Source organism: Anomaloglossus baeobatrachus (genome assembly GCF_048569485.1).
Source record: "Anomaloglossus baeobatrachus isolate aAnoBae1 chromosome 5 unlocalized genomic scaffold, aAnoBae1.hap1 SUPER_5_unloc_4, whole genome shotgun sequence".
Taxonomy (NCBI): domain Eukaryota; kingdom Metazoa; phylum Chordata; class Amphibia; order Anura; family Aromobatidae; genus Anomaloglossus; species Anomaloglossus baeobatrachus.
In genome coordinates this window covers 1,507,096-1,518,406 of record NW_027441808.1, presented here as the reverse complement: position 1 = coordinate 1,518,406, position 11,311 = coordinate 1,507,096, and positions in this window count along the sequence as shown.

The following is an 11,311-nucleotide window of genomic DNA, read 5'->3' as shown; positions in this document are numbered from 1 at the left end:
AAAGGTACGTTGCTGAATAGAGAAGAGAGCAATTGATAAGCACCAATGCTTATCAATTGCTCTCTTCTCTATTCAGCAACGTACCTTTACAAACTAAATGCCATATGGTACAGTCCTTTGATGTCTAATTCGTCCCATCCACCAGTCCAACATACGTACGTGTGTAAATATCTTGTGTATATATATGTAAATTTTGCTTTGTATCTTGTCACTTTGTGGTGTGTAAAATACTCTCTATTATCTTTTATAGGCAAGATCTTGACAAAGGCCTAACACAGGCTTGGCTTGGTTTTGCTCTATTGCGGTAGTGGCGTTTTCTTTTTGCAAATAGTCTAATAAATAACACATTTGCATTTACTCCTTGTGTCCTATTTGAGTGCTTGGGATCTATTATACAATTCAGCAGATGAGGGAGACCTTGGTCAAATTTCGGTTGAACGAAGTTGGGGGGAGATGTCAGAGGAAGAAAGCAGGGTTATAACCTCGCCACCATAAACACAGCGAGGACTTGGTCCGCATGGATGTGTGACGCCCTGGACTAGCCAGGTAGTCATAGGTAGGCCCCTGCACTACACCAACCCCCTAAAAAGGTACCAGCAGCCAACCTAAAAACCCTGAGTAACCCCTCTCAGGTTCTGACGTTCACACCCAGAGCAAGGCGGTTGGCCACGCCCACCGAGAAGTTCGCATGGCCTGAGGCGGGAGAACATACACAGAACGTGGAGACGAGCTTTGGAAGTGAAAGGGAGCGGAAGGAGAGGAGTAGGGAGAGACAGGAGGAGAAAACGTCTGTCAGGGGTCTGGGTCGTAGCCCGGATTTCCTGTGGCCAGGAGGCAGATGGTGGTGGCCGCCTGCAGGAGCTGGGATTACAGCCGGTGGAACAGTAAGGAGCGGGGACGGGCGGTGGCCCACCGGTACCGAACCGGGGAACCGATTGGAAACCGGAGCACCAGGAGGGGTACTCAGACCCAGAACTAGGCCAGAAACCACTGGACCACGTCGAATTAACTGATTTGGGTCTGGACTTTAGGTCCTTTCCCATCCAAGGCCTGACTGAAGACAACAGCCCACCGAGAGGGATAGAAAGCCACCGCCCAGGCATAGAGATCCCACGGGCCAGCATCTGCGGGCAAACGGGCTCTCCCGACATACACAATGTCGGGGAGCAGACTACCATTGCTGAAGCAAAGGAGTCACAGTGCTACTAAAAGTGAGGTGCAGGAAAAAGGCGGAAACCACCAACCTGAGAAAGGGGAAAAGCGCAGCCGGCTGCGGGAACCATCCACCATCTTGTTTGGTTTACCAAGGACTCCAGTATGTCTGTAATAGTGAGTACAACAGTGCCCTCGGGCCGAGCACCGCGCCGCATCAACACTGCCCTGCACCCTAACAACCACTTGGCCCTGAGACCAACACCCCCTGCCCACGGAGGGGTCAACACCAGGTTGCATCGCACCATCCCTGGGAGCCTAGTTAACGGCAGCAGTGGTGTCCACATTCACCACAACCCGTGGGTGGCGTCACAAACTTAACCCCCCAAACAACCGCGGCCCCGGCCGTGAACATCCCAACCGAACACTACCCCTCACGTAGTGGCAGCACCCTTCCAGTGCGACGTGACCCCCGGGTCTGTGAGGAGCTCGAGCCACCCACCGACGAGCACGGATCCAAGCGGCTCGGCAGCCGGCCGAGCCCCGGGGTAGTACCCATCGACCTCTTCTGGCGTCATGAACAGGATTGAACCCATCCACTTACCTGTGGAAGTGCGCCTTGAAGTTATCGTCAGCGGAGTCCCGTTGAAAAATTGCAGAATCCGCCATCTTGTCACTATCTCTTGGCGTGAAGTTTCCCGCCAGACCTGTCTTCCCCACGAAGAGAACGCGAGAGTTGAAGCCCTGCCCCCTGGGAACAGAGTGGTGCAGAAAAAAAGCGGAGTGCCCCGAAAAGACCAAGGGGGAACGGAGGGAAGATGTCGGCACCTAACGTGGATGGTGGTGGAGTGCCGGCCTCGGAAGTGGCAGCGCCTGAAGACAGGAACGTAGCGGCCCTCGCTCCGGTTGCAGGAGCGGGGGAGGCCGTGGGTCCGGCGGTCGCCCAGGTAATGCCAATCTTCTTGCCCTATGTGCCCAGTGCTACCTGGCTACCTCAGTACAATGGGAAGCCTGATGCATTGCAGGTGTTCCAGAAAAAGATAAGCACGATCCTCGACTTGTATGCCATGACCGGCAGACAGCGTGCGACGGTAGTGCTAGGGCAGCTGACCGGCGCGGCTGAGCAGGAGACGGAGAGCTGGGCAGACGCAGACCGGGCCTCAGTGATCACTATCTTTGAGAAACTCCAGACCGCCTTTGAAACCCGCACTGAGGCTGAGTTGCAGATGCAGTTCTACCAATGCCGGCAGCGGCCCGCGGACAGTATCAGAGACTATGCCTCGCGCCTGCAGACAGCCCTCCGAACGCTGAAGCGGGTGGACACCATCAGTGAGGCCGACAGCAACAAGATGCTAGTGGAGCAGTTCCTGCAGGGACTGGGGTCTGCCGAAGATCGCAAACAGCTGCGGTTATGGACTTTGGAGCACGCTTACCTAGACTTTGCAGTACTAAAGGAGCGAGACATCAAGGCCCTGCAAGCACCAAACATCGGCGCTCCTGATGCGACCCCGTGGCCGGTCAAAACCGCTCCCGTCTCGGTAGCGCCCCTACTCTTGGCTCTACTGGCCCCTGCCGCACCTGTCGGGACGATGGAGGAGCTGGCCTCACAGGTCCGACGCATGAATGAAGATCTCACCCCAATCCTCACCGCACTCCAGCTACCGATGAGAGCCAAGCCCCAGGAGAAGATCCAGCTCGCCAACAGCCCGGAGGACGTCCCTTGGATGCAGCGGAGGAAGAACAACGACCCGCGGTATGGGCCACCTGTCTGCTACAGGTGCAACAAGCCTGGCCATTACTCGACCAACCCCTGAGGCCAAGGGCCAATCCTCAGGAGTAGACCCTCACGGCCCGACTGACTGGCGAGATCGGTATGTTGGAGGCCGCCCCATCATCTCCCTGGCAGTGGATGGTGTCCTGACCATGGCCCTGTTGGACACTGGATCGCAGGTAACAACCATGCCCTATACATTGTACCAGCGATATTGGGATGATAGCGAACTTGCCCCTCCCGACGATAGCATGACTATTATTGCGGCCAATGGGCTCCCTATGACTCAGGTGGGATTCAAGGAGGTGACCCTGACTGTGGGACGGACCGAGCTGAAACGCCAAGGGATGATTGTGGGGCTGACTGAATCCAGTGACCGTAACCTGAAAGTGGTCCCAGGGACCAACGTGATTGAGCACTGTATGGGAGAAGTGTTGAGCCTGTTGCAGCAGTTGTCTGCCACTGCAGGAGGGGGTCAACAGAGGGCACTGCAGCGTGAGATCCAGGCCCTCCTGCATCGGCAACAAGTGAACCTGACGGGTGGAGAGATTGGTGGAGTGCGGGTGATGGACGCAGCCCCATTGGTGGTACCACCAAGGAGCGAGATGATGATTTGGTGCAGGGCAGCATTACCTGGCGATGGTGGAGCCCTCGCCTTCAGAGCACTGGCCCACAGTAATGGCAGCCAGAGGGGTGATTGACGTCAAGAAGGGGAGAGTGCCTGTGAGAGTGCTGAATTGCGGAGAGGAAGAGGTTAGGCTCCCCCGCTACGCCACCATAGCTAAGCTGTACACCATAGACACCCATGTCATCCATGAAACCACCCCCACTAGCCCTGCACCCAACATGAGCAGTGACACCCCATCCATGCAGCTAGAGGAATGGTGCCAGGAGTTGCATGTCGGCACTGAGGCTACACCGGTACACCACAAAGAGGGGGTATACAGGGTAGTACAGGAGTACGGGCAGGTTTTCAGCAAGCACCCACTAGACTTCGGGAGGATTAAGGGGGTTCAACACAATATCCCCACAGGCACACATCCGCCCATTAAAGAGGGGTATAGGCCGATCCCACCAGCACACTCTCAGTGCGCCAAAGACATGTTGAGGAAAATGAAGGAGGCAGGGGTCATCCGGGATAGTTGTAGTCCCTGGGCAGCTTCATTGGTGCTGGTGAAGAAGAAAGACGGTACCATGAGGATGTGTGTGGATTATCGGAAGATTAATCAGAAAAGCAGAAAGATGCCTACCCTCTCCCCCACATCGAAGAGTCGCTGGCTGCACTAAAGACTGCTAATTATTTTTCTACCCTTGACCTTACTAGTGGATACTGGCAGGTGGCGGTTGCACAGGAAGATCGTGAGAAGACCGCGTTTGCTACCCCCATGGGACTCTGCGAGTTCAACAGTATGCCGTTCGGGCTGTGCAATGCCCCCGGGACCTTCCAATGGCTCATGGAGTGATGCTTGGGGAATCTCAACTTCGAGACTGTTCTATTGTATTTGGATGACGTGATTGTGTATTCCAAGATGTACGAGGCCCACCTGGAGCACCTGGCAGAAGTGTTCGCAGCCCTCTCCAAGTACGGGATGAAGCTGAAGCCCTCCAAGTACCATCTGCTGAAACCCAAGGTGCAGTACCTTGGACACGTGGTGAGCGCAGAAGGTGTAGCCCCGGATCCTGAGAAAGTTACTGCTATCCAGAGCTGGCCGCGACCGACCATGGTGAAGGAGGTGAGGCAGTTCCTGGGCCTGGTGGGCTATCACCGTTTCATCAAGGGGTACACGAAGATGGCCTTGTGGGACAGACCAAGAATGGGAGAGCCCCTGGGCCCCGTTTGTCTGGGGTGAGAAGCACGAGGAGTCTTTCCACCAGTTGAAGCCAGCCCTGACGGGGGAAGAAATCTTGGCCTACCCCGATTACGGCCTCCCGTTCATCCTCTACACCGACGCCAGCAATGTGGGCCTAGGTGCAGTCCCGTCCCAGGTACAGGACGGGAGAGTGATCGCCTACGCCAGCAGAAAACTCCGGCCAACAGAGAGGAATCCCGAAAATTACAGCTCCTTTAAGCTTGAGTTCTTAGCCCTCGTGTGGGAGATAACCGAAAGGTTTAAGCATTACCTCGCGGCGGCGAAGTTCACTGCCTACAGACAACAATCCGCTGACGCATCTGGATACAGCCAAGCTGGGCGCCCTGGAGCAGCGGTGGATGGCTCGACTGTCCAATTACGATTTCACTATCAAGTTCAGGGCTGGCCGCAAGAACACCAACGCGGATGCGCTGTCCCGAATGCCGCACCTGCCTGACAGAGGGGTGGAGGACGACGACCTTGAGGAAATTGAGCTACCCGCGTTCCATCAGCCACGGGATGAGAAGCCCTGCGTTAACGAACAGCAGGCAAACCTTGATCCGCTGCCCAGCCAGGGGTAGCAAGAAGTTCAAGACCAGGAACCTGCAGTCCAGTTGGTCAAAACCATGATTGCACAGGGCTCCTCCAGGATGGACCCTGCATTCCCCTCTGAAGCTCAGTGGTTGTGGAAGGAGAGAGACCGGCTGTACCTACATCAAGGGAAGCTGTATAGGGAGCTGATCAACCCGAAGACCCATGAGGTTTTTCAGCTGGTGGTCCCCCAGGGAAGCGTGCCCAAAGTCCTGCAGGCCTACCATGACGGCGCAGGACACTTTGGTTGGAAAAAGCTGGAAATGTTGCTGAGGGAGCGGTTCTACTGGAGTGGGATGTGAGTCTGTGGAGGTCTGGTGCCGAGAATGTGGTCCTTGTACACTGAGAAGGCGGGACGAGGCAAGCCAGAAGGCCCCTCTACAACCGATCATCACCCACCAGCCGCTGGAGTTGGTCGCCTTGGACCACGTCAAGCTCACGCCCAGCCGAAGCGGGTAAACCTATGCCCTGACCATTGTGGACCACTACTCAAGGTTCATGGTGGTTGTCCCCGTTAAAGACTTGACGGGCCGTACCGCAGCTAGAGCATTCCAGGCCTACTTTTGCCGACCGCATGGCTACCCGGAAAAGGTGCTCACGGACCAGGGCCCGGCCTTTGAAGCAGAGGTGATTCAGGAGTTTTGCCCCTTGTACGGGTGCAAGAAGATCCGGACCACACCATACCCAAACTAATGGAATGTGTGAGAAGATGAATCACCTGGTCCTGAAACTCCTCAAGACACTACCGTTGGAGGAAAGGAACCTGTGGCCGGAGAAGCTGCCTGATCTGTTGGACATGTACAATAACATCCCCTGAAGTTCCACCAAGTGTACACTCGGGTACCTGATGAGAGCCCGACCGGGGCGACACCGGTGGACCTGGAAATGGACCTAGAAGCGCCCGAAGCTCTTCCCTCCACTGCCAACTAGGATGCCAAGCGACAGACGCAATACCGACAGATCCAGGAGTATGTGGAGAGAAATCTGCGCCAGAGTCGAGAAAAGCAAGAGCAGCACTTCAACAAGCGAGCTCCGGCTGCCCCCTTTGAACCCGGGGATGTGGTGCTGAAACGCAAAAGAAGGACGCACAAGCTCGACAACCAATGGGTGAGGACCCCATATGTCATACAGCCTACTGGATGGGAAAACGAGAAGACCTATCTGATCAGTCGCGACCAGGGGAAGACCACGGCTACCGTTTCCAGGGACCACCTGAAGAGATGCCGGGACCCCTTGAGACTGGTAGATGAGGCTCCGGTTCCCGTGCCGAGTGTGGGAGAGAGGAAAGAGGTGATTCGTACTGTGATGGGTGACTTCCCAGCAGCCTGGCCCATGCAGAATGGCGCGGTGACTGTTCCCGTAATAATGTTCCCACAGCCAGTGGAAGAAGTGGAGACGGAGACGCCCGCCAGCGAGCCACCTGAACAAGCGCTAGGTGTCTACCCGCTATACCTGACATACGGGAAGAGGAACCGGTCATCCCCTTTGTCCCGCTGCCCTCCCCTGACCATATTGGGCCCAGGAGGTCCACACGTCCCAACCTAGGTAGGCCCCCAGTTAGGTACAGGGAGACTGCCATCTAGGGGCGCAACATGATGATTGTGTAAATAGCTGAATGAATGAGCACCAATCATCCGAGACTTTCACCAGATTAAGATCAGGAGTAAAAGGCAGCGGATCCCGGCTGCCAACTTATTGTCCCCGTTGGGACCATACTGCCCGTCCCCGTTGGGACTTTGTTTTGCCCCCCTTTTAAAATAGACAAGGCCGAGAAATCACAGGCCACCCAATAACTGTTGGGCTTGTAAATAATTCCTTGATCGGCCTGTCCCGTCCACAGCCTCCGGAGAGGCAGATTGGAGGGAGGACCCGCAGCAGAGGAGACTGGGGTCCCGTCACCAGCACAACCGGTGACGATCCTCCGGTCCAGGGGTCCCCTGGATGTGGGGCCTCTGAGAGACAAACGGGTGTGGAACTCCGTACCCGTCCCGCAAAGCAAAACTTGGGGCAGTTCCTGGACTTGGGAAGAGGGGTGCTGCCTGTTTCTTAGGGGCAGCATCAAGGTTCAGGTTTACTTGGGTGGGCAAGCGGAAGGACCCGAACCCGTTACCGTTATTATTAAAAATGTTTTTAAGTTGCAACGGTTCAAGAATGTGCCTCCCGTAAGGGAAGATTACATATGCTTAAAATTGTTAGTATACTTGTAAAATTGTTTTATCTTTTTCAGTTGAAGAAACAAAATAAACTGGTGGTGGATGGGCAGCCCGCGGACGGTCTGCATTAAACCAAGGGGGAATGTGACGCCCTGGACTAGCCAGGAAGTCACAGGTAGGCCCCTGCACTACACCAACCTCCTAAAAAGGTACCAGCAGCCAACCTAAAAACCCTGAGTCACCCCTCTCAGGTTCTGACGTTCACACCCGGGGGCAGAGCCAGGCGGTTGGCCAAATAGTCTAATAAATAACACATTTGCATTTACTCGTGTCCTATTTGAGTGCTTGGGATCTATTATACTATTCAGCAGATGAGGGAGACCTTGGTCAAATTTCAGTTGAACGAAGTTGGGGGTAGATGTCAGAGGAAGAAAGCACGGTTATAACCTCGCCACCACAAACACAGCGAGGACTTGGTCCGCATGGATGTGTGCCGCCCTGGACTAGCCAGGTAGTCACAAGTAGGCCCCTGCACTACACCAACCCCCTAAAAAGGTACCAGCAGCCAACCTAAAAACCCTGAGTCACCCCTTTCAGGTTCTGACGTTCACACCCGGGGCAAAGCCAGGCGGTTGGCAACGCCCACCGAGGAGTTCGGATGGCCTGAAGTGGGAGAACACACACAGAACGTGGAGACGAGCTTTGAAAGTGAAAGGGAGAGGAAGGAGAGTAGGGAGAGAGAGACAGGAGGAGAAAACGTCTGTCAGGGGTCTGGGTCGTAGCCCGGATTCCCTGTGGCCAGGAGGCAGACGGTGGTGGCCTCCTTGTAGGAGCTGGGATTACAGCCGGTGGAACCGTAAGGAACGGGGCGGGCGGTGGCCAGATTGGAAACCGGAGCACCAGGAGGGGTACTCAGACCCAGAACTAGGCCAGAAACCACTGGACCGAGTCGAATTAACTGATTTGGGTCTGGACTTTAGGTCCTTTCCCATCCAAGGCCTGACTGAAGACAACAGCCCACCGAGAGGGATAGAAAGCCACCGCCCAGGCATAGAGATCCCACGGGCCAGCGTCTGCGGGCAAACGGGCTCTCCCGGGATTCACAACGTCGGGGAGCGGACTACCGTTGAAGCAAAGGAGTCACAGTGCTATTAAAAGTGAGGTGCAGGAGAAAGGCAGAAACCACCAACCTGAGAAAGGGGAAAAGCGCAGCCGGCTGCGGGCACCGTCCACCATCTTGTTTGGTTTACTAAGGACTCCAGTGTGTCTGTAATAGTGAGTACAACAGTGCCCTCGGGCCGAGCACCGCATCAACACTGCCCTGCACCCTCACAACCACCGGGCCCGGGGACCAACTCCTCCTGCCCACGGAGGGGTCAACACCAGGCTGCATAACACCGTCCCCGGGAGCCTAGTTAACGTCAGCGTTGGTGTCCACATTCACCACAACCCGTGGGTGGCGTCATGAACTTAACCCCCCAAACAACCGTGGCCCCGGCCGTGAACATCCCAACCGAACACTACCCCTCACGTAGCGCTAGCACCCTTCCAGAGCGACGTGACCCCCGGGTCCGTGAGGAGCTCTAGCCACCCACCGAAGAGCACGGATCCGAGCGGTAGTGATGGGAAATCTAGTTCATTTTGGTGATTAGTTCACCATGAACTAGTTCACTGAAAAGATTAGTTCAAAAGATTAGCTCATTTAGTTCAGTATTTCTCTCCACCCTATCCTGTGAGGAGCTGACAGGAAATGCATCATGTGACCTGTGAACTAAATGAACTATATGAGCTGCTGAACTAAATGTTCTACTGAGAATGAATCAGGACAGTCTAGTTCAGTCTGATGCATCTCACTGAGCCCAGCAGCGCCCCCTGTGGTAGTGTAGAGTACTGACCCATAATGAATGTGTATGAGGGAGCTGAGAAGCAGTTCAGCAGCCACCATTTTCAGAACACAACATGAGCCAGTGGTAAAGATTTTAACAAGACTGATCTAGGCTACAGGAGGCTGATCCTATCACACAGACAGGTGAGGGGCATGAACCACACACAGAAACTCTCTCTCATACACACGTATGAGCTGTGTCTGTCTACTGTGCAATTTCAGTTGTTATTATTATTATTATATTTGTATTTGATGTGTGGTCTAGTGTTTACTACCTCCTTTTCCAGCATCAGGAGCTATAAAGAGCCAGTGTGAGAGCAGGAGCCTCCTGGAGCTACAGAGGATCACTCTGTCTCCTCACACTGCTGTTTAGTTCAAAAGATTAGTTCATTTAGTTCAGTATTTCTCTCCACCCTGTCCTATTAGCTGACAGGAAATGCATCATGTGACCTATGAACTAAATGAACTATATGAGCTGCTGAACTAAATGTTCTACTGAGAATGAATCAGAGCAGCCTAGTTCAATCTGATGCATCTCACTGAGCCCAGAAACACACAGAAACACACTCTCTCGCTCTCTCATACACACATATGAGCAGTGTCTTGTCTACTCTGCAATTTCAGTTTTTATTATTACTAGTTGTATTTGATGTGTGGTCTAGTGTTTACTACCTCCTTTTCCAGCATCAGGGGCTATAAAGAGCCAGTGTGAGAGCAGGAGCCTCCTGGAGCTGTAGAGGGATCACTCTCTGTCTCCTCCCACTGCTGTTTAGTTCATAATGAACTAATCTCTGTCAGGATGGTGAACTAGATGAACTAGTTCACTCTGAGGAGTAGTTCATTTTGAACTACTCACTCACGAACTACCCATCACTACCGAGCGGCTCGGCACCTGGGGCGGTACAGATGCGCAAGACACATGAGCGCCTTCTTGCTGCACTACCTACAACATGACCCTCGGATTGTCCGAATTAGAAGTGATGATGACTACTGGGTTGCCACACTATTAGATCCCCGGTACTAGCGATGAGCCACCCTCTAGAGGCTCGAGTTCGGTTCAGTTCGTCGAACGGAGGCGGCGTTCGAGTTCGATTCGGCGAGCCAGTCAACGAACCTCTAGAAACCCCATTGAAAACAATGGGAGGCAATTACAAACACATAAAAACACATTATAAATGTACACATACAGTTAATAAACATTGCCATAACACTTACCGGTCCCCGCGACGTGTCCTGCACTCTGTCTCCTGATGCTTTTCCTTCCGATAATCGCTGCGTCCTCCCGATAACTAGCACTGATGATAGGATCTATTGTGATGTCAAAATAGCATGTGACCAGTCACGTGTTTATTATCTCATTGGCTACAGACTGGTCACATGGCTAGACGTCATTGCTAGGTCCTGTCAGTGCATCTGTCCGGTACGCGGTGCTCGTTTGTGCATCCCCGTGTATCAACGAGATGCTCTGGCACATGGTAGGCTCCCCGTTCTGCTTCCCCATTCCGTTATTCACCGGCTGCCACAGCCGGTCAATAACGGAGATCACCGTTGCTATAGCAATGCGCCTGTCAGCGGTGACATCACCACTTACAGCACGCAGCTGCTGCTCTCTTACTGAGTGATATAGACTGCACGGGAAGCAGCGTCTTCCCCCATGCAGCGCTGCTGATGTAGCAGGGCTGCATGGGTTGAAGGAGAAAAGACAGAAGACCATGGATCGTGGAGGGATGCGAGGGAGTAATAAACATGGAGTCTCTAAGTATGTCTGTGTATTTATTTCTATTAAAGTATTTTTTCTCTGTGTGGTGTGTTTTTTTTTAACCCTTTATTGGAGATTCTTAATGGCCGGGTCAAACTTGCCTGACATTAAGAATCTCTGACTTAATACTAGCTTTTTTTACTAGCTAGT